The sequence below is a fragment of the Castor canadensis genome, chromosome 2 (assembly GCF_047511655.1).
Source record: "Castor canadensis chromosome 2, mCasCan1.hap1v2, whole genome shotgun sequence".
NCBI lineage: Eukaryota > Metazoa > Chordata > Mammalia > Rodentia > Castoridae > Castor > Castor canadensis.
The window spans coordinates 107,663,636-107,687,641 of NC_133387.1; the positions used below are offsets into that span (position 1 = coordinate 107,663,636).

General features: G+C 44.4%; 2 long non-coding RNA genes across 4 annotated transcripts in view; one reads left to right on the forward strand and one right to left on the reverse strand.

Annotated features, from left to right (window-relative positions):
* The first annotated feature begins 1,227 nt into the window (after positions 1-1,227).
* Positions 1,228-4,145, forward strand: LOC141420753 (uncharacterized). 3 transcript variants are annotated; one of them, XR_012445321.1, is made up of 4 exons: positions 1,228-1,919; positions 2,104-2,148; positions 2,897-3,141; positions 3,583-4,145. It is a non-coding gene; the product is annotated as an uncharacterized lncRNA (long non-coding RNA). The 3 variants fall into 3 exon arrangements; XR_012445319.1 differs by having other exon boundaries at positions 1,571-1,895; XR_012445320.1 differs by having other exon boundaries at positions 1,581-1,895; positions 2,897-3,079.
* Positions 4,146-4,319: 174 nt separating this feature from the next.
* LOC141420754 (uncharacterized) overlaps positions 4,320-24,006 on the reverse strand; it is a 123,967-nt gene continuing 104,280 nt past the window's right edge. The window contains exons 5-6 of the long non-coding RNA XR_012445322.1: positions 7,712-7,778; positions 4,320-5,452 (exon numbers count right to left, since the gene is read on the reverse strand). This is a non-coding gene — a long non-coding RNA (uncharacterized lncRNA). The remainder of the gene's footprint in view (positions 5,453-7,711; positions 7,779-24,006) is intronic.

Sequence of the window (24,006 nt, forward strand, 5' to 3'; positions counted from 1 at the left end):
CTCTAGATCCAACTACAGAAGCTGAGCCAGTTACTTCATCATGTCCAGAATTCGAATCAGCTCACTCAGAACCTGTGGAGGTCGAAGCAACTCTCAATGAGCCTCCAGAACTGGAGCATGAAATGGTGCCTGGCCAATCACAGGAGCCCACAGAGCCTTCACCTGTGGACACAGACAATGGGCAAATTGAGAAGAATCCACTCTTGGATGTCCTTCAAGATTTGGTGCCCAAGCAAGTCACACCAACAGATGTGGTGAGTTGCTGTGCAGGGCAGTGTGATGCCAGGAATCCCCTCAACCTTTTTTCCCAAACCAGTGATTCCTCAACCCAGAGTCATTCTTGAGATTGAAATCCTAGGCACAAACAACCATGAGAAATTTCATAACTAGAAAGCTCAATGCTCTTTACAGGAGACGTGGGCACCTCTAGTCACTATATCACTTCAAGCACAGGTTAGATTGCAGTAGCCAGGAAGTCATATTTCTCTTGAGCCAGAAACTCAGGGCTTTGGGTGAGGCCTGAGATGGCTGAATTTACTCCCTTAAAAGAGTACAACAAAGAGTTTACATTCCAGGAATTATAGGTGTGTAGGTGCAGAAGTAAGCTCTTCCTAGGGTTCTGATCCTGCAATGATACCCAGTGTGCAAATGGGGAGAGTGGGAAGATAGGAGAGGCACAATGACCTGGTCATTGTCACACACCTGATAGGAAGGTTTGGTCAGGTATGAAGCCCGCTCTATCTCATCAAAGTTGTGGCACTGTCAGAGCCAGCATGGCCTAGGGACAGTGGGATGAAGGGTGTGGCTGTGTCTGGATCTACTTTTCCACATGGACTTGGAAAGTAGTGGGGATACCATTGCAGTGAATCTCAAGGAGGGAGGTTGTGTCTGAGGAAGAGGCTCACATGAGGAAACTGAAAAGGATGCTTTCACTTCCTGCATTAAGGACCACAGAAATTGTAGGACAAGGTTTTCATGTACCCATAGTCCCCTGCAACAACAGTCAGCTCCTTTCTCTGGAAACCCTATAGAGACAAGCATGCTCTCTTGTTGTTTTGTAGTCTGTATACAAGCATGCCACAGGCTAGCCCACAATGGAGCCCAATTCCACATGTGGAAAGAATGGGTCTGTCCTAGCTTCAGGAGACTCTGGATTTCCCAGAGGTCACCAAAGTTGACTTAGAGAGCTTAGATCATGTGAGGACACTACGTGCAGCAACCTGATCTCCAACAGAAGGAACCTCACTTCATTTTCTGGCAAAGACTTCTTCCAGTTTACTAGTGTTTCCATTTGGATCTGTTCCTCCTTGACCCCCATGCAGAGTGAAAATGAGTCAGGATCCACCCTGGATGAGAACTGCACTGAGGACATCCCGGAGGCAGCCACACAGGAGATGTTGGGGGAGCAACAGTTGTCTTCCCTGCCATTTGGAGACTTGCTCTTCATGCCCACTGGATTGCAAGGCACCCAAGGAAGAGTACATATGATTCAGCAGGCACTGCAGATCTTGTTTTCATGGTGAGCACCACCTCAGTACTTGTAATGATCCCTACCTCCTGGCTGGATTTGGCAGTGCCCTTCCCTGCTCTAAGTTTAAAACTGCAGACTGGGGTGCTCATGGGAACTCCCTTATGAGGTGTTGCAGATGGAGTGTGGGTGAGCCAGAGAGGTGCTTGTCCCTGCCTGAGCCCAGGGAATAGGCAGCACCATGCTCTGCCTCATCTGCATGTCCATACTGGAACTTGGAAAAGAACTCTGCCTTGTTACCCACTTTCCTTGACCTGGGCAAAGACTTGTGGCAATTTGCAAATAAGCTTCACTGCTCCATGGGTTCCTCCCTGATATGGCTGTAGCAGACCAGGAAGTCCTGCGGTTACTGAGGACCCCAAACACAGTGAGAGTTCAGGGAAGGCTCTGGGTGGGTTTCTTTCTTTAAACAAATATTGCAGTCTCCTACAGTGTGGTAGCAGGATTCCTGGCACTTTGCATAATTGCATTAAAGAGCAGGAAATCCCTGATGTCCTGGGTATCATTCCCTTGTCACAGCCGTAGGTAACATGGTGTGGTCTAGCAGGTTAGAACACATTCTTGGGTTTTTCCAGGTATGACTCCAACAGAAACCACACAACTCAGGAGCAACTCAAAAGGTAAGCAGATGTTACTTAAACTGGGTGGGCACCAGTCTGAAGAGAGAGGACGTTCATGGAGGTTTTGGGTAGGACTGGGCACTCTGTAGGTCCCAAAACTCTTTTGATTTCAATTAGAGGGCTGAGGTCTAGGGCTTTCCCTGAATGAGAAGGAAGTCTAGATAACTACCAGGAGCATCATGGGGACTGAAAGATGACAGGGGCTGCTAGGGCTGCAGGCCCCTATGAGAAGTCATCATCCCCAACACAGAGCCTACTCCCCGTTGCTCCTCAATCCAACAGAGAAGGGGTGAGGGAATTGTTTCTCACAGAAATACCTGGTCCCCAGAGTCCCAGTGACTTCTCAGAAGGCCTGCTATGCCTATGAGGTAAATATGGTCATGGGTGACACCCCACAAGCTGCTCATGGAGATGAGGCAGTAGGAACCAATATGTGAGGGCCACCACACCCTGTGACTCCCAGGAATGAGGATGTACCCAAGTGAATTTAAATGCTGGAGGAAAGATGTTCCCAGAGACACACAGGACAGCATGGAGAGTCTCTAAATAATCAACTCATACTCCAACCATTTAGCTTGGGCTTCCGCTCATGGAAGTTCCCTGCAGCTCCTCCATGTTTACATTGTCCTCCACTGCCTGGACAGACAACGGGCTTTTTCTGGCCTGTGATGATCTCTGGGTTGACAGGGGCAAGGACAGAACCTAGCACCCAGGCTTCTGATTCTGCTTCTCATCCATCTGCCTCCAGGGCTGTCTACTCGATCCTTATGACCTGGCTCGACGTGTACCTAGAGGACTTCCGCCAGCCCCTTGACATTGCCTGCCTAAGGCTGCTTATAGTGTTCCTTCAGCCAACCGTGACTCACGTGGACAGAAAGTGCCGTGTCCAGTTTCTCCTGGGTCCTGTAGACCAATAAGGCAGAAGCTGAGGGTGAGAAGCTTGAGGCAGAAACATAGAGTACATGAGCAGTGTTAGGGTCCTGGTGTCAACATGTGAGTATCTCAAGCCTGTCACTGATTCAGGAGCAATGAGGAGCTATGATGTATAGCAGTTGGAGCACCATCTGGGAAGGCATGATGTCATGGGGTCAGGAATGGCCTTCACAGACAAGCATGGTTTTGTTGGTTTTGGTGCTCCCCCCCAGCAACGAAAGCAGAGTGGGAGCCTGGGAAGACCCTTTTCTAGCTACAGCTGAGCTGGGACATGCAGTAATCCAAGCACTTCTCTGAGCAATAGTCCTTAGGTGTGATCAGGGCCTCAGCACTGGCTTTCCCCAGCCTTAGGCACAGGGGTGAGTTCTCAGTAGTTCCATTGCTGGATTAGAGGGATCTCAGAACTATGGCATGGACCTGTCATAGAGATGGCTGCAAGAGGTAGGGGTGTTACAGTCCATGTGGGTGACCCTGACCACTCCTTTTCCTTTCTCACACCAGAACTGAAGCTCTTTATACTTCCAAAATATTCTGTACCATTAGCATGAAGTCCACCTATCAGTTCCTGCTGAAGGAGCAGATATTCAAAAAGCAAACAATTATCAAGAACAGTGCCAGCTCAAACCTCACTTGGAGGAAGAAGAAAGGAGTCACTTGTGCCTTTGGAGGTTTCACCAGGATCTTGTAGGCTGGAAGCCAGGTCCTTCTATCATAGATTAACCCTGGCCTGCAGGTAGTCCTTCAATTTATTTCCTGGGACCTTCGAAGTTCACTGAAAAGTTCAAAGCTTTGTCCCTGGAATGTATGTGTCCAAATTTATTCATAATATTGTTTATTTAGTTTACCTCCTCATGTTTCATGCCAATGTTAATTTTCAAAGATATGCTTAAGTTAGTTTCAATCTGCCAACCACCTGGTTGCTGTCAAATTTTCCTTATTTTTTCCTCTTTGTTCTCCATTTATGCAGACTCAGTCCCCCCTCTTTCCCTCACTGTTTCTCTGTGTGTCTCCATTTCATGATTTGTTATGACTATTCTATATTCCAAATAAATTTGTTAATTTTATGAATTTGTGTGGAGTGTTACTTTTTATAGAAATATTTCTACTACTGTTAGTGTTTACCTGTTAAATACTCACCTTTTGAATCTTTCCAACCCTCTTGTTTAGTTCATTTCTCACAAAATCAACATACCCTTGTTTTTTTTCACTTAATTTTATTAACATTAGAGTAAGGAATTTTATATTAATTTTACTTTATTTTTGTAGGCAATATTAATGTCTGTACATTTTACTGTTGACAGGAAATTATTTGTCAAAACATGTATTGCAATGCTACTTTATTGTATTTTTCTTATTTCTTCTAAAATACTCTTATGTACTTTTCACTCTTTATTGACATACTAAAAATTCTTTGTTGTCTCATATTTTTCTCTAGTATTCAAGAATATAAACTTTTTAACTTAAAGCACTGTTTTTCATTGTAAAGGCAACATATTCACTGTACCAAATGCAAGCAATACAAAAATACATGAGGAAAATGAAAGTCCCTTGTTTTCTTTAATCCTCCTCCACCCCATGTCATTGCTCCTTGGTTGGCATGGTGTGGTCCAGGGCTTGCATGGCACTGCGTAATCTCATCAAACACTGAACTGCACTGGATGTTGAGGCCCCAAGATCAACTATACTATACCTGTTGTCTGCGCTCTGCTTTCTTTCCAAGGAGCTGAGCTCCCCTGTCCAGTCACTAGACCAGGCAATCATCAGTGATACCCACCATCCCTGGAAGTTATATTATAAACCCTCGTGCAGCTTCTTAAACCATTCTGGTATGAGGACAGGATAGGAGACATTGCAATCTTGCAGAAGAGGAACACTGAGGCCTGGAGACAGGGTGGGAATTACAGGTGACAATGTCCACAAAAGCATGAGTCCAGCAAAGTGTTGAGGGAAGACTCTAGGCCAAGTACATGACAGGAAATAAGAGCCCTTGGAAGACTTGCTGGGTGTCTTCACCCCAGCCAACTCAGCAGGCCCAGGGCAACGCTTGTCCTTTTCCATACTTCGTGTCCTCGACCTTAGTAGGGCAGCATTCAAGTGAGGTACTCTGGGGTCCAGAAACCCTGCTGGGATGTGAAGTCCTTCCTATAGAAGACAGCAATGGAGGTAGGAAGCTGCAAATTTACTCTACACGAAAATAATTATTAAGTTGGAGGTGGGTAGTGTGGAGCTTCAGTGAGTGGAGATCACAATTAGCAATTTGAAGAGTGATGAGACGCATGTAAACTATGCAGCACCAAACAGGGCTGGTGGAGTGGGTCAAGTGGTAGAGCACTTTGTCAGCAAGTGTGAGGACCTGAGGTCAAACCCAGTACTGCCAAAAACGAAAACAAAGTGAACTCATAAATCTCTAGACTCACCAAGGAAGATATGCAAATTATCAACATCAGATATCACTGAAAGAACATCACTGCAGAAGAAATAGCTGTTAAAAAGATCATAAGGGGTTGCACATCATTTTCATCCATAAATTCAACAACAGATAAAATGAGCATTTCTTCAAACACACAACCTACTAAAGCCCACTGGAGAACAACTGGATTGTATGAACAACCTCTATCTGTTAAATAAACTTATAGTCAAGGATTTTTTCCAAAGAAAATGTAAGGCACACATACATTTATTGGCAAATTATACAATCACCTAATGAAGAAATACCAGTTGTGCATAAAATATTCCAGAACATAGAAATGACAAGAGCATTTTTCAACCCTTTTACTCAGGATTATCAGAATTCATTGGGACAAAATTAACAGATGCTCCAAACAGACATAGAATTACAGGACAAGGAAGAGATAAACATGGTTCACAGCACACATGAAGGGGTGCACAAAATAATATTAGAAACTGATCCCAGAAATATATCAATCAAATAATTAGATATAAAGAGGGTTAATCTGGGAATTCAACACTGCTTCAACATTGAAAAGGACACTAGTGTGTATGTATTTCCATATCAAAAGACATTAGAAGGGGCTGGCAAAGTGGCTCAAGTAATAGAATGCCTGCCTAGTAAGCATGAAGCCCTGAGTTCAAACACCAGTGCACACACAAAAAAAAAAAAAGGAGAGAGAGACTTAGGAAGTCACAAGAGATGAAGAACTAAGTTTAACTCTATGCAAATTCCAAAATTCCAAGCAGGGTGAAAATGTCCCATGAATCAGGAATACAAAAGAATTTCCTTATCAGATGTTTTTTTTTTTAATTTCATCAGGGACAGGACTCTTGATCACAGCATCTAGAAAGTCTTGTGTGCTCACAACACATTGAATGAACTTCAATTTGGGTTGCATTTAAGGACTATAGAGAAGAAGCTTTAGGTAGAGTGCACAAACCACACACACAACAACACGCAGCTTCCCACCCACCAAACTATACAGCTCCAAATCACATGAAAACTGCACTGCAAAGCTTCTGAGCACAGGCACATGCCACAGCACACACAAGATACAAATCCATCCAAACTCTGGAAACAGAATTTCATCCTGAAAGTGGCTGAGTTGATGTGGAAGAGTTGAGAAGTCACTGGGAACCTGGGGCTTGCAGGAGCCATTGATGCTCCAACAATGAACCATCCTGGGCTTACGACAAGTCCTGCAGCCAGTCTCACAACGGAGGGAACTACATGGATTCCCATTCCTGTTGTCCTCATTCTGGTGACTGAAGCTGGAAACATCCTCTCCACAGGTACAAATGTACCCAAGTACCCCAGTAATAGACATCTGGGGGGAGGGGAGAGGAAAAGGAAATCAGTGGACTTGATGTCTATGTAGGGGTCTGGGTTTGAGGCACAGTAGCATGCAGAAGGAAAGAGAGAGAGGAAGAAAGAAAGAAACAGAGAAAGAAAGAGAGAGGGAAAGAGTGAGAGAGAGAATGAGAGAAGGAAAGAAAGGAAGAAAAAGAGAGACTAAGAGGAGATGGGAGGGAAAGGGTGGAGAGAAAAAAGAAAAGAGAGTTAACAGTGAGTGAAATGAAGAACAAGAGAGAATGGGAGAGAGAAAGAAAGAAAGGGGAGAGAGGAGAGGAAAGAAAAGATAAGAAAGGAGCATGTAGGAAATTGGTGAAGACAACCGCTTTTTGCTTTTCTAGCAATCTCTAGATTAAAAGTCAGGTCATAAGAAGTTCTTACTAGATTTATGAAAATCTTCCAAGAGAGAAGACAACCATTTAAGACTGAGAAACAAGTCAGAGTTAGATGAGCAGGGGATTTTGTTTAAGAGCAGTGGCCACACATTGCCCTGTCTTCTGAGATCACTTGTCCTGAAGTTTAAGGGCAAAGGCCCCAGCACCAAAGCTGAAGGTCTTTGACCATCAGAACCATGAGAACTCCAAGTCCTTAATCCCTCAGCCTCTGGCATGAGAATCACATGTGTTAGCTCATGGAAAGTTCTCAGAAAAATGAATGGCTCAAAGAATGCAACATCAACCAATTAACCCAGTCCAACCCAACTCAATCCAACCCAACACGACCCGACCCAACCCACTCCAATCCAATCCTATGCACACCAACCCAACCCAACTCAATCCAACCCAACCCAATGCACACCAACCCATGCTTTAAGCCCAGTCTTACTTGTGATGCTTTTCAAGTTCCTTTCCTCTGGCTTCAGCACTTGTTATGTTCTTGAAGTAGCAGGATTCTGAGGGAAAAACATCACACAGAATAGAGTGACTTGACACAATAGGGAGCACGGTCATGTGTGGCCCCTTAATGTGGGAAGTCAGTGTAGGGTGCACAAAATGGGATTCCTCACACACTTACCTCACAGAGATAATGCAAAGTATAAAGTATGGATATGTATTTAGGATTGAAGGTGACAAAGATATCCCCAAACCCACAGGGTGTAGTTCAAACTTCTGTGGAAAACATGTCCCCTTTCCCTGGGTGCCAGCCCAGCAACGTTCAGGAGATCACAGTCCCTATACTTCACACATCTCACCCTGGCCCTCCTAGAGTCTCAGCTGGCCACTTGCAGGTTTCAAGGACAGCGAGAGATGAATTGGTGGCCCGGTCAAAGGTGGATCAAAGGCACCAGCTTGCAGGATGCCACAAGAAGAAGAGGACCTGCAGCTGCTCTGGGTCAGCCTGCTGTTCTGCCTACCCTGCAAAGCCAACACAGCTTATTACACATAATAGTGGCTTTTTGTTGGGACCCAGAACAGACTCTCCAGAGACCTCTGTGTGTGGACAAGGGCAGCTTGGCAAAGCAAATGGAGGTGAGTGAAGCTAATAAAGAAATGAATCCCTGAGGACCCTGCCCCTGCCAGGTCCTCACCTCCCACCTAACCGTTCAGGAAAGAAGAACTCAGGAGAGACGGGGGCGGGAACACCCTGAGCGCCACACTTGCACAGGGACAATCAGGAGAAGGCTGCAGGCCTTGTTTCTGTTCTGCATTTTTTTGGTTGCTTATTTGTTTTTTGTGCTGCTGGTTTAGCCCAGGGCCTGCCTGCAGGGCCAGCGCTGTAAACTGAGCTACATCCTCAGTCCTCCTGAGCTTTATTTGAAGGAAAAACCTCATCTTGTCCTCAATGTCTACAGTGAACATGGCTCTGTCAAACCCATCTCCTGCTTAATTGTTACTAAAATTTAAATCATTAGAAAGAAGTGGTTGAAAGTATAAACAAAATTTTTAAAAAGTGTTGTAAACTTAACGATAGCTCTCTGGAGAGCCAGTTTCAAACTTCTACTCAGAGACTTACTGTCAGGCTGCCTCAAGCTGCAGAGTGCCTGCCCAGCAAGGGTAAAAACTGAGTTCAAATCCCAGTACCGCCAAAGCCAGAAGTACATACTGTCAAAAACTGGAACCATAAGAAGAACCTACAATAAAGCAGATTGAAGAGATCAGCTCAGCCATCCGCACAAAAGTGTGCGCTGAGTGAATAAAGTTTTCTAGGGAAATGAAGCATGAAGAGGCCAAGACCAAATGAGGAAGAAACCCACAAAAGAATAAACCAGAACTAAACCATCACTGCTGACTTCCAAATCACGTTCCTGCAAGAAAATTTACTGTCATTAAAGTTTCAATAATTTTGCTAAAAGTACTGTATCATTTTATCTGTTCATAATTCCTCCAAGCATTGTGAATGTTCAGAACAGGAAAGTGAGAGTGAAGAGGAAATAAAGAAGAACAAAGGAAGGAAAAGGTGAGGAGGAAGAAAAAGGTGAAACTATGATGGTTTCTGATTCTTTTCAATTACATGGACCATGGAAAATCGCTCAAGTGACAGCAAGTTGAAAATAAGGTGGAGACGTCATCTTTAAAAACTTAACTCACAGCAGCATGTGGTGGGCCAACCCGTAATCCAGACACTTGAATTGGAATAGGAGGATTGCAGTCAAACAAGCCCCAACCAAGGCAAAAATGCAAGTCTGCAAGTGAAAAATAACTAAAGCAACAAAAAAAAGGAGGCGTGGCTAGGGCTTGCCAGGCATAAGCTCCAGAGTTCAAACCACACTACCCCCAAAAACCCACCATCAATTCTTCCTTCAGTGACATGGGAAACCTCATCTGGAGGACATTGTTGCTTTTCTTAAGATAGGGTCTCACTATATTCCTAGGCTGGCCTTGAATGCATGATCCTCCTGCTCAGCCTCCAAGTGCTGGGATTACAGGTGTGCACCACCAAGCCCATGCTCAGGCTGACAGAAGAACTCCATCATTTGAGTTTGAAGCCACTCTGTCTTTTGTTCCTACATTTTGAGTCCATCAGCCTTCAGGGAGGTCTCAGCTTGTCCTCCTACCCCACCTTGACCATAGCGATCATTTCTCTCCTAGAAATCACAGTGCTGCCTCTTCTAAGGTGCTCATCTTCAGTTTCTCCAAACTTTTCATGCTATGTACTGTAATATACTCCTCAAAGACAAAGATAAATATATATAAAAGTTAAAATTTGAGTTTAGCATCTAAGATTTCCAGATTTATTAAATGTAAACAAAGGGCATGCATTTAAATTTCAATTTCACACAGAAAATGGTGTTTGGAACACACACACACATATATATGTACATAGAGAGGGAGAGAGAGATGGAGACAGATATATAGGTATGTTTTTAATGGGTTGTGTGAATTTTTTGTTAACTGAATATCCTATATTTTATAGCAAAGCCATGGACGTAGAAGGAGAGACACGATGCCTGTGGCCCCTGTTCAACAAAGCTTGCAGTAGGCAGAAGGGAACGTGAACACAGACACCTGGCTGCCGCTCTGACCTGCGGACTTCATTTGTGAGCTGAACTGTCAAAGATCTCTATCCCTTCTAACTGTCTCTACCATAGATCTGTCAATCAGAGTCTAAGCTCTTATGATGTAAGTACTTTTCACAACACACAGAAAATACCTTTGTTGAGAAAATAATCTACCCCAATAATCCAAAACACTTAAAATCTAAGCAAACTAATCATGCAAGACCAGAATTAAAGTGTTAGTAAAAAGCCAAACAAGGTGGCTCATGCCTGAGAATCCAGCATTGGAGAGGCTGAGGCAGAAGGATTGTAACTTGAGGCCACCCTGGGCTACATATAGGTCCTGTCTTAAATCAACAACAACAAAAAAGAGAATGATAAATAAATTACTAAATAAATAAGCAAGTTTTAGTCACATGAAACAATGCAAGCCTCATGCAAAGAAAGAGGAAAGGAATTGAAGCGTGTGTTTGTCTGGAGCAGGTTGGACAGATCTGAAAACTAGAAAGAGACGTGAAAAGGGAAGATGAGGGAGGTGGAGAGACAGTAGTCATGGAGTCTAGGCTGGGATGGGAGGCAGCCAGACTCTCCTCTGCCCACTGGCCGCAGGGCCACATTCATCCAGCAGAGGGCGCAGCTCTCCTGAGACCACAGGGACAGCAGAGGGCCCAAGGCTCCAAAATTTGAAATGACGCTGGGCTTTCATGGCCTCCAGGAGCTCCCCTAAGCTGTGCTCAGTAAGGCAGCGTCCCAACTAGGAGGGATTTCCTTACCTTGCCTGCTCCCTCGTTTCATGAAGTCCTCAGCCAGAGCCTGCATCTCTACTAAAAAGGCCAGGCAGGCTGTTGACGTTCTTGGGGACAGTTGTAGTTTGAATGTAGACAATTTCAAATAAATAGAATAAACACCGCCAGCGGAACTCTTGCAAGAAAAACTTTCTGCAGGGTTTTTAAGAGTCTTCGTCCTTCTAAGAAACAGTCTTCCACTAAACTTGCCCCAATTTGCATTTCCACCACCCACCATGGAGAACCTTGACCTTCACCAAAAACGGAAATGATGACTTAAAATTGCAAATTAAAAATCAGAACATTGTTCCCTGGCTGTCATTATCAGTAAAGCGTAAACTTCTACGTGTTTATCAGCCATTGAATTTTTTCATGAGCACATATTACCCATCGTGCCGTGTGCAAGGCGGTGCCGGTCAGTTCCTGGCGACTGTCAACACTGCCCAGATGGTAGTTGCATGGCTGTGTGCCTCACCACACCTCCTCACAATGGGGACTTACAACAGGGATTCGGGCAGGACGTCCATGTGCTGTAGGAGCAGGAGGATGGCGCTGCTCAGGCAGGATGGAAATCCAGATTCCAGTTTGCACTGCCTGCCGGACTCCAGGGAGAGAGGCCGGGGAGCTATTTTAGGAGAATGGAGGCTTCAGAAGGGCAGGGCTCCGTTGTCTATATATGTTTTTCCTTTTTCTTTTCTTTCTTCTCCTTCTGTCTCTCCCACTGATTCTCTCTCCTTCTCTTTCCTTCTGTTTTTCTCACTTTTTTTAAATCTCTTTCTCTCTTTCACCTTCTCTGACACTCTCCCTCTTTTACTCTTTTTCTTTTTCTCACTCTCTCATTCTCTCTCTCTCTCTCTTCCCCACAATGTCCTTCCCTCTTTTTACAGAGTCTCACTATGTAGCCCAACTGGCCTCAAACTTGAATCCTCCTGCCTCAGCCTCCCAAATGCTGAGTTTACAGGCGTGCGCCATCACTCTGGAGCTTTCTGTTTTTCTATTAAGATATTTACTCTCTTCTTCATTTATGTGCATGGTTTGTGTTTTAAATATAATAAGTTTTATTACTGTTGTAAGAAATATTTTCTTCCATGCATTGCCCCAATTGTATTTTAGCATTGAGCAGTATTACTACTGAAAGATAGTAGATATTAGATGTTTTAAAATTTATGTCCATTGGAGGAAAGGTGAGAAGAGAAAAACACTAGGAGCAATATATAAATTCCAATTTTAGGGGAATAGGTGAGTAAACAGAAGCATATGCTTCTAAAAGGATTTTCGTTCTCCTTTCAAATTTGGGTTCCTGGAAATGTACTCTTGCAGAGAGGTCAGAGGGAGGACAGGTCAGGTAGGAATCCTCAGGGGCCTCATCCCACCGCCTCCCATTCTGTGGGACCAGAAGCTGCAGGGAATCCATGTTGTGGCTGAGCCTCCAGTCATTCCAACCCAGAAGATCCACAGACTAACCCAGCGTCGGGGAAGCGCAGACTCCAATCCCAACTAGCAAGTGACACAATTTCTACATTTTCTGTAACTTTATAATAATGTCATGTACAGAAAACTCGTTTTACTAGTAAAAAAATACTCTCATGACCTGGGAAATCAGCACTGGACAGCTCTTTCCATCTAATCTCAATCAGTAGGAATTATTTCTAATCAGGAAAATTACTGATTTTCAATAAAGTAGGAAATCATGCTCAAATGCTGAAAGTTTACTTAATATTAAGTACTTTGCAAACCTATTTTTATCAAATACTTTGTAACAATGTATGCACCATACAATTTGTACTACTCTGTAAGGCAATATTCTTAATGATTTTCCATTATGCAAATATTTTATTAGATAAATCAAAATCGAAACTGTAAAAATGATATATTATATTTTATTAACATGAAAAGACTCTGCCCTTAGAAGATAAGTCAAAACCTGGAAGAAATAATTATAAGACATGCTGATAAAAGGCTTGTACCTAGAATATTTTAAAAATTCTAGAATTCAATAAAATCAAAGTAGAAAATTATTGAGAGATGAACAGACATTTACATACCAAAAAAAATCTCAAGCTGACCAGTAACTACATGAAAAAATGTTCAATATTATCCACGATCAGGAAACTGCAAATGAAACTGCAATCAGATAATACCACCCCATGCTGCAAAATACAAGACAGGACAACCTTTTCAGTAAGAGTGCAGAAAGTGTGATTCAACATGGTGTTAGCCACCTGGATTTGGATTCTTTTTTAAAAAGTAAATTAGCCAGGAGTGTGGTGGCATTTGTCTGTATCCCAGCTACTAAGGAAGCAAAAGTAGGAAGATGATGGTCCCACGCCAGTCCAAGGCAAAAGCACGAAACCCTATGTGAAAAGTAAGTAAAGTACCAAGGGCTGGGGCCATGGCCTAAGTGGTAGAGCACTTGCCTGTCGAGTGCAGAGTCCTAAGTCCAAAACCCTAGAACTGCAGTGCACACACACACATGTACATGTATGTACAGATGTATATGTGCATATAGAATTTATATTTACATATATATGAAATAAAAGCTTACACAGTATTCAAAAGGAAACAGCAAGTAAATGAACATCAAAAACAGACTAAATTTAACTACAAAAATACAGAAGAGCACCACACATTGATCAAACTGATGTGAACAGTATTGAAATATGTGACATATTTCATAGATAATAAAAAATGACCTGATAAGAAAAACAACTTACATATGAATGAAAATTAGGCCACCAAAAAAAAGAGAACAAGCTAGAGAAAGAGTTCAAATATATGTAAAAAATAACCAGGTGTCTATTCAATCATTGGAAAATTAACTGAATCTCAATATAGCACTGAACATGTGATCAATCTGCAAGGACAACCTGAGAGGCCAAGGAGCACAGAGCACAAGATTTGCAATCACTCGGACTGTGACTTCCTTCTGAAGACTGTCAGCAGACACAGAAACAAGACACTGGCCCAAAAGACCAAAAATCGTATGTTCTCCCTCATATGTGGACATTAGATCAAGGGCAAACACAACAAGGGGATTGGACTATGAGCACATGATAAACGCAAGAGCACACAAGGGAGGGGTGAGGATAGGTAAGACACCTAAAAAACTAGCTAGCATTTGTTGCCCTTAATGCAGAGAAACTAAAGCAGATACCTTAAAAGCAACTGAGGCCAATAGGAAAAGGGGAACAGGTACTAGAGAAAAGGTTAGATCAAAAAGAATTAACCTAGAAGGTAACACCCACGCACAGGAAATCAATGTGAGTCAATGCCCTGTATAGCTATCCTTATCTCAACCAGCAAAACCTCTTGTTCCTTCCTATTAATGCTTATACTGTCTCTACAACAAAATTAGAGATAAGGGGAAAATAGTTTCTGCTGGGTATTGAGTGGGGGGAGCGGGAGGGGGTGGAGTGGGTGGTAAGGGAGGGGGTGGGGGCAGGGGGGAGAAATGAACCAAGCCTTGTATGCACATATGAATAATAAAAGAAAAAAAAAAAAAAGACACGAAGACCATGCGAGCTCCCTTGTGGCTCAGCTATGGTCTCAGTTAGAATTGTTTCTTTTGAAGTTAAACTTCTATTTATAAACACATTACTGTTGTGCTGGGGATACATTGTGACATTTACTAAAGTGTTTACACTATATCACAGTTGGATTTACCCCTCCATCATTCTCCATTATCCCCCTACCCCATTCCTGGAAGAGTTTCAACAGGTCTCATTTTTCCTATTACATACATGAGCACATAATATTCCCACCATATTCACTCTCCTCCATCCTTTCCTTATCCTCCACTCTCCTACTGGTGTCAGCCTCAAATGGACTGTTTTTGCTTTCCTGCCCTCATTTTTGTAAAAAGATGTTTTTGTTTGTAGAAGATAGCTACAGAGTAGTTTCCTTGTGACAGTTCTCTGTTCATATGTATTACAGCTGGAATTTGTTCATCCCCTCTATTTCTCTCCTTTCTACCTTAGTCCTCTTTGAGTGAGGATTTCAACAGGTTTAAATATTCTAATTTGGGCTGAAGGAGAGGCTCCAGCAAAAAAGATGCCTGCCTAGCAAGCAGGAGGCCCTGAGTTCAACCCCCAGACCATAAAAAAAAAGAATAAAATGAATATATACACAAAAGTAATTCTTGTATACAAAGTACATCAACCATACTCACCTTCTTAACTTCCTTCTCTTACACTCCCTCTTGGTTAGCACCCTCCCCTCAGTGTGACCTGTTTTTCACTCTTGGCCTTCCTTATTTAAGTCTCTTTGTTGTTCAGTGAAATTGTTACTTGTTATTATACCTGTGCATGCATTGTCTTTAGTCAGTGTGACCCCCTGCACTGCACTTCTTCACCTCTTTCCCCCATCCTGCTTTGTTTAACAGTTTTTAGTGTGTTTTGTTGTATTTTGTTCTGAAACAGATGTGCTATATTTCATTATTAATTGCTTCTCCCATTCTGTTGTCAGCCTCTCCAATTTAGTGCCATATATTTTGATGTACAGAAGCTTTTAATTTTTATGTAGTACCATTTGTCAATCATTTCTCCTAGGTGCTAAGCCACTAGAGCTCTATTTAGAAACTTATTGCCTTGCTTATAAGTTCCAGTGCATTCTCTACTCTTACCTGTACTAGCTTCCAAGTTTCAGTTCTTCTATTAATGTTCTTAATCCACTTTGAGTTCATACTTGTACGCAGTGAAAGACATGGATCTACTTTCAGTTTTCTGCATGTGATATCCACTTTTCCATGTTGAAAATGCTGTCTTTTCTCCATCATAGATTTTTGGCGCTATGTGAAAAATCAGGTGGTCATAGTTGTGTGGATTCATATCTGCGTCTTGTATTCTATTCCACTGGTCTTCCTGGTTTTTGTACCACTACCATGCTGTTTTTATTGCTATGGCTTTGTAGAATAGTTTGAAGTCAGGTAGTGTGACAACCCCAGCATTGATTGTGTGCTCAGTATACAAAGAAGAGAGCAGTGAGAGAAAAGAATTCAAGACCTCACCAGTGAGAAATTGGCCAGGGAAGAGAGTGTCAAAAATGAGGAAGAACCTGCACAGAGGACAGGAAAGAGGAGCTAAAAGCCACTAGGAAAGTGAAAAGGATATTGAGGAGATCATAGCCAGAGGAAAGGAAACAGAGAGAAGAAGGATTGCAAGCCCAGAGTGAGGAAGAACAGGGAAAAGATCAGCGTGGGGTGAGGAACATTCAGAAAAGCAAGGTGGGATGCCTAATGAGAGTCTCATGGGACAGTCGGAAGAAGAGAAAGAGACAGGAGGCAGTGAGGATAGCAGCGGGGGAGATTAAGAGCCTCAGTGCAGAGGAAGAGCAAAGACAGACCCAGTGTAATGGTGGGAAAAGACAGAGTGGAAGCAGGGAGGATGGAGAAGACAGCAAGAAGGTACAAGTAACTGTTAAAGGCACTGCAAGCACAGCCAAACTGGGCAGCATTAATGGTGAGGAGAGTGGCATGGAGAGAGAGTGAGTGACTAAAAGGCAGAGGGGATTTCCAAGAGGGAGAGGAAGAACCTCTCCAATAGGAGTGCCAAGAAAGGCAGGACACAAAGCTCCTCTTCTTCCTTGATGGAAGACCATGGTCCAAAGACAGGAAGAGTGGACATGGCTGCCATGGAAAGGATGAGGCACAAGTGCTACACTCAGTCCTGTGGTATCCATTGAACTTCAAAATCTGCTGGGCTCCTGTCACTCACAGAAGGAGAGCTTCAATGTCCCCCAGTTGAGCTGGCGGCTGTGTACCTGAAGGGCAGCCCTCCTTAGTGAAGTCTCAGGTGCTGAAAGGGCAGTGCTAAAGAAAGCTCAGGTGACCTCCCAGGTTGTGGCCAACATCCTCAGTAATTCAGGCTGGCCATGAAAACACACTGCCTGCACCCTTTAGCAGAAGCAGTTACTTGCCCCAAGGGGGAGCTGTTTGCAGGATGCTGGAGTCAGAAAATGAGAGGCTCCCCAGACTGGTCCTCTATGGGTGACATTTTCAGCAGTGACTTCCAGAGTAACTGAGCATCCGCAACCCCAGGAAAAGCCCATCTATGGATTCAAAGTCTGTACAACACCCCTAAAATTGAAGCTAATGACAATAAAAGGCTACAAAATAGCAGATAAATTACCACCACGGAGTTTTAGATGCTCTGTGTCAGCTAAGAAATCTTGTCTATTCACTAGGGTATGACTGGGATCCAGGGGGCTGCCTTCAGGCCTTCCTGGGCATAAATGGAGCTCACCAACCTTTCAACACTGCTGATGCATGCAAGCAGAAAGAGATCCATATCCCACTGACCTTCTTTCCCCTTGGTAGTAATAGATACAGTTAGTCCTCCTCTTTCCTGAAACAACTATCACACTGATTTATCAAAAGATGTACATTTGGTAGTTCCACAGCAGAGACTTGGAAATGAAAGCAACGGAAGCAGTTGGTCTCTGGGGGTTGCAGAATGGATGGCTCAGGATCCATTTTGCTGCTACACCCCCACTATGTACTCTGGCCTCACAATCTCCCTCCCCCTCTCCCAGAAGTTGGGCTTTGTGCTTCAGAGTGCATGGAACAAGGATCCTGCACTCTCTGGAGGGTGGCAAGTGCAGGCATGGCAGGACTCAGTGAGCCTGAGATGTCTGTGAGACCTCTGTGTTTCCTGCATACTTGGACTTTTTTAGCTCATTGATGAATTCCACTGGGCACTGGTTGTTCCACTGTCCTAGAAGCCAGGACCACCTAAGATCTTGTGGTCCCCAGTTGACATCAGAAGGACAGCAGCCAATATAATCTTTTTTTTTTCTTTTTCTTTTGTTATTCATATGTGCATACAAGGCTTGGTTCATTTCTCCCCCCTGCCCCCACCCCCTCCCACAATGTAATCTTTTGATAACTTGAAAATTAATAGGATATTAAATGGTTGTAGTGGTCTTGTTTTCTTATTTCCTTTGTTATAAATAAAATAGACACTAACATCTCATGTTGAAATAATAAATCTTACACATTCCCAGCTTACTTACTACAAAAGAAGGCAGAACCAGCCAACCTTCTCAAGAATGCTGTTTCCTTCAGTACAGAAGAAGTGCTCATTTTTATATAATGAAACTGGGTGAGGAACTACCAGGGACCCTGAGATAACTTGGGATAGAGGTTAAAGGTGCAATCACAAGGCATGGAACAACCATTACTAATGTACCATGTAATCCAGTGCATACTGGATGACCTCAATGAACCTGGTGTCAGGGTTTAAGTGCTCTTAAAACTTTCTCCGAAAGCCAAGATGAAAACAAAAGGTATCATAGTGGGAAGTGCCCTACCTGAGAATCTGGGACTAAGCAGACAGTGAGAGCTCTTTGTGCTACGTCCCTCCCCAGAAGTTAGGATTACGTCTGGTCCATGAGACACCTTGAAGAAACTAGTCTAGGCACAGGTGCTATTTCCCACCAAATGCAAGTTCGCTCACTTCCACATTCTTCTCACATCTTCAAACCCAAAGCAGAGCACTCAACCCCTTTCCAAACACTTCCCCACACCCAGTGGAGACGCTCAAGCACAGTTAACTGTTAGATGAATTGAGCTTTTTGCTCTCCAGCCTCTTGGCTCCTATATATCTTCCATGTATGACACTGTGAGGACAGTGCAGAAATCACTCACTCTCCACTCCCTGTGTCTGGGTGAGCCCCATCAGCCTAATAATTTGGCCTTACTGTGTCCCCCAATTCACCTTTTCAGAGGATTTCCACCTATTCCTTTACTACAGGCTTCAATTAAACTCAGGACACAAGCTAAAACTGAATTTACCAACTGCCGGTGGGTGCCCACTGCTTATTCACCCTCTCCTCACTTCCCAGCCTTTTCACCACAGTCAAACCAGTATCTTGTTCCTGAACACACGTGTGTGCAAATATGTGTGGCTATGTGCCTGTGTTCAAACACATACCCACACACATCTGTGTCAGTTCTTAAATATGTTTCCCCGTGGGTGTGTAAATGTTTATGGTCATAGAAGCTTTTGTGTATCTATGTGTACGTATCTTTGGATTAACTTGTGATTTTTCACTGGATACCACTTTGGTCCTAAGATCTGGCCTACTCGTGTTTCATGTTTGATCTGTTAGAGAGAAAGGGTTTGGTTGGGGAATAGTCTCATTTCTAGGGAAAGGTGTCAGTGGTCCATAAAGCTTCCAGAGAAAGATAGGTAGAGATACAGGCATGATACATGAGGCCTGTCTATGTGGCAGATAATACAACGATCACAACAGGGCAAGTTTCACAACTGGGAAAGCTATGAGAGGCAGAGTGACCTGTCCAGGGTCAAATGCCTCTTTGGAAAAAGGAGCAAGGAGTGAACCCATGTCAAGCTCCTAAAAGTAATGGCCATGTTTCATCCCAGCCAGAGAGAGTGGTGTGGAGGGTATAGGTGTGTCTGCATCTAGTTCCCCACATGGTTTGGGCCAGGAAGCCATCAGCATGATGGTAGATCTAGGGAAGGCCTGTATCTGAGGCAGAGTGTCAGTTGTGACCTTCAGAGATGACCTCACTTCCTGGATAAGAACAAAAAAGAATTTAGAACCCTGGTGGCCAGGCAACTAAATTCCTGAGGAACCACTGTCAACTCATATCTCTACTAACTCTGTAGAGAGAAAGATGTTCTCTTGCTGTGTCCAATGGTGTTGGGGCTCAGGCCCCAGGAGACCTCATAGAGGAGAACAGCACAGTTCTGGAGAAATTGCTTCAGGACTCAACAACACCCCCAGTGGACATGTTCCCAGAGGACAACAAAGGTGGGGGATGGGCTGAGAGGGTAGATAAGGGTCCCACCCAATCCCTTTTCCTTCCATAGACCACATCCTCAGGGGTGTGTGTGTCTGTGTGTGGGTGGGTGTGTGGGGGGTGTGTATACACACACATGGGTAGCTTTTTGTACAAGAGTTTATAGGAAAATTCATTGCCACTGTTTTGACTTACTGTAAGGCAAAGTCTTTTACTAGAGTGCTTCTATTTCCATGTTTTAACTAACCTACCTTGGCCACAAACCAGGGTGGAAATAAATCAGCCCACGTCCCAGGTGAGCACATCAGGGAGGACATCCTCAACTCCATCATTCTGGAGAAAATGGCTGATGACCTGCTGCCTCCCATGCTGGTCTGAGACCACCTCTTCATCCCCACCTTCCTATGTTACAACTGATGATCCAGGACAACTTAACATGAGCACTACAGATGGCTCAAATGGTAAGCACCACCTACAAAGCCCAGAGGACATGTCACCGCCTAACTGTGCCTTAGAAAATTGCCATGCTTTCAGGGCCCAGTTAGCTTGAATTCAGAGTGGTAGAGTTTACCATCAGAGGTTAGTAATTCTAGTAGTAGGAGGATTCCTGCAAGAACTAGGCCAAGACCTAATAATGTGGACTTGGCTACACCAGTCTTCTCAGGAAGGCCGTTGTAACTTCTTCTTTGGAAAGATCAAGGGCAAAGAAGAAATAGAGGTTCTTGTCTCATCCTGTAGATGTATCCACAGATAAATGTGTTCCTCTAGATCCAACTACAGAAGCTGAGCCAGTTCCTTCATCAAGTCCAGAACTCGAATCAGCTCACTCAGAACCTGTGGAGGTCGAAGCAGCTCCCACTGAGCCTCCAGAACTGGAGCATGAAATGGTGCCTGGCCAATCACAGGAGCCCACAGAGCCTTCACCTGTGGACACAGACAATGGGCAAATTGAGAAGAATCCACTCTTGAATGTCCTTCAAGATTTGGTGCCTGAGCAGGTCACACAAACAGAAGCTGTGAGTTGTTGTGCGGGGCAGTGTGATGCCAGGAATCCCCCAGACCTTTTCTTCCCAAAACAGTGATTCCCAACCCAGAGTCATTCTTGAAGTTGAAATCCTAGGCACACAATAACCATGAGCATTTTCATAACTAGAAAGCTCAATGCTCTTTACAGGAGATGTGGGCACCTCCAGTCACTGTATCACTTCAAGCACAGGTGGGATTGCAGTAGCCCGGAAGTCATATTTCTCTTGAGCCAGAAACTCAGGGCTTTGGGTGAGGCCTGAGATGGCTGAATTTACTCCCTTAAAAGAGTACAACGAAGAGTTTACATTCCAGGAATTATAGGTGTGTAGGTGCAGAAGTAAGCTCTTCCTAGGGTTCTGATCCTGCAATGATACCCAGTGTGCAAATGGGGAGAGTGGGAAGATAGGAGAGGCACAATGACCTGGTCATTGTCACACACCTGATAGGAAGGTTTGTCAGGTATGAAGTCTGCTGTGTCTCATTAAAGTTGTGGCACTGTCAGAGCTAGCGTGGCCTAGGGGCAGTGGGACGAGGGGTATGGCTGTGTCTGGATCTACTTTTCCACATGGACTTGGAGAGTAGTGGGGATAGCATCGCAGTGAATATCAGGGAGGGAGGTCAAGTCTAAAGAGGAGGCTCACATTAGGAAACCTAAAAAGATGACTTCACTTCCTGCATTAAGGACCCCAGAAATTGTATGACTAGGTTTACATTTACCCTTAGTCCACAGCAAGAACAGTCAGCTCCTTTCTCTGGAAACCCTATAGAGACAAGCATGCTCTCTTGTTTTGTTTGTACACAAGCATGCCCCAGGTGAGCCCACAATGAAGCCCATGTCCACATGTGGAAAGAATGGGGAAATCCTTGCTTCAGGTGGCTCTGGATTTCCCAGAGGTCACCAAAGTTGACTTAGAGAGCTCAGATCATGTGAGAAGACCATATGAAGCAATCTGAACCCCAACAGAAGGAACCTCACTTCATTTTCTGGCAAAGTCTTATTCCAGTTGCCTACGGTTTCCATTTTGATCTGTCCCTCCTTGATCCCTATGCAGAGTGAAAATGAGTCACCATCCACCCTGGATGAGAACTGCACTGAGGACATCCCAGAGGCAGCCACACAGGAGATGTTGGGGGAGCAACAGCTGCCTTCGCTGTCATTTGGAGACTTGCTCTTCATGCCCACTGGATTGCAAGGCACCCAAGGAAGAGTACATATGATTCAGCAGGCACTGCAGATCTTGTTTTCATGGTGAGTACCAGCTCCGTACTTATAACGATCCCTACCTCCTGGCTGGATTTGGCAGTGCCCTTCCCTGCTCTAAGTTTAAAACTGCAGACTAGGGTGCTCATGGGAACCCCCTTATGAGGTGTTACAGATGGAGTATGGGTGAGCCATAGAGGTGCTTGACTATGCCTGAGCCCAGAGAATAGGCAGCACCATGCTCTGCCCTCATCTGCATGTCCCATTGGAACTAGGAAAAGGTCTCTGCCTTGGTCCTCATTTTCCTTGACCTGGGCAAAGACTTGTGGCAATTTGCAAATAAGCTTCACTGCTCCATGGGTTCCTCCCTGATATGGCTGTAGCAGACCAGGAAGTCCTGCGGTTACTGAGGACCCCAAACACAGTGAGAGTTCAGGGAAGGCTCTGGGTGGGTTTCTTTCTTTAAACAAATACTGCAGTCTCCTACAGTGTGGTAGCAGGATTCCTGGCACTTTGCATAATTGCATTAAAGAGCAGGAAATCCCTGATGTCCTGGGTATCATTCCCTTGTCACAGCAGTAGGTAACATGGTGTGGTCTAGCAGGTTAGAACACATTCTTGGGTTTTTCCAGGTATGACTCCAACAGAAATCACACAACTCAGGAGCAACTCAAAAGTTGAGCAGATGTTACTGAAAGTTGGTGGGCACCAGACTGAAGAGAGAGGACATTTGGGGAAATTTTGGGTAGGGCTGGGCACTCCGTAGGTCCCAAAACTCTTTTGATTTCAAGTAGAGGGCTGAGGTCTAGGGCTTTCCCTGAATGAGAAGGAAGTCTAGATAACTACCAGTAGCATCCTAGGGACTGAAGGATGACAAAGGCTGCTAGGGCTGCAGGCCCCTGTGAGAAGTCATCTTTTTCAACACAGAACCTACTCCTGTTGCTCCTCAAGCCAACAGAGAAAGGGTGAGGGAATTGTTTCTCACAGAAATTATCTGGTCCCCAGAGTCCCAATGAGTTCTCAGAAGGCCTGCTGTGCCTGAGGTGAAAATGGTCATGGGTGACATCCCACAGGCTGCTCATGGAGATGAGGCCACAGGAACCAATATGTGAGGGCCACCAGCACCTGTGATTCCCAGGATTGAGGATGTACCCAAGTGAATTTAAATGCTGGAGGAAAGATGTTCCCAGAGACACACAGAACAGCATGGAGAGTCTCTAAATAATCAACTCATACTCCAACCATTTAGCTTGGGCTTCCACTCATGGAAGTTCCCTGCAGCTCCTCCATGTGTACATTGTCCTCCACTGCCTGGACAGACAATGGGCTTCTTCTTGCCCATCTGGGTTGATGGGCAAGGACAGGAACCTACCACCCAAATGTCTACTGTGGCAGGACAGAAAGGAAGATCAGGCCTCTGATTATTCTCCTCATCCATCTTCCTCCAGGGCTGTCTACTCGATCCTTATGACCTGGCTCGACGTGTACCCGGAGGACTTCCGCCAGCCCCTTGACATTGCCTGCCTAAGGCTGCTTATAGTGTTCCTTCAGCCAACCGTGACTCACGTGGACAGAAAGTGCCGTGTCCAGTTTCTCCTGGGTCCTGTAGACCAATAAGGCAGAAGCTGAGGGTGAGAAGCTTGAGGCAGAAACATAGAGTACATGAGCAGTGTTAGGGTCCTGGTGTCAACATGTGAGTATCTCAAGCCTGTCACTGATTCAGGAGCAATGAGGAGCTATGATATATAGCAGTTGGAGCACCATCTGAGAAGGCATGATGTCATGGGGTCAGGAATAGCCTTCTCAGACAGGCATGGGTTTGTTGGTTTTGGTACGCCCCACCAGCAAAGAAAGCAGAGTGGGAGCCTGGGAAGACCCTTTTCCAGCTACCTGAGCTCAGACATGTACTAA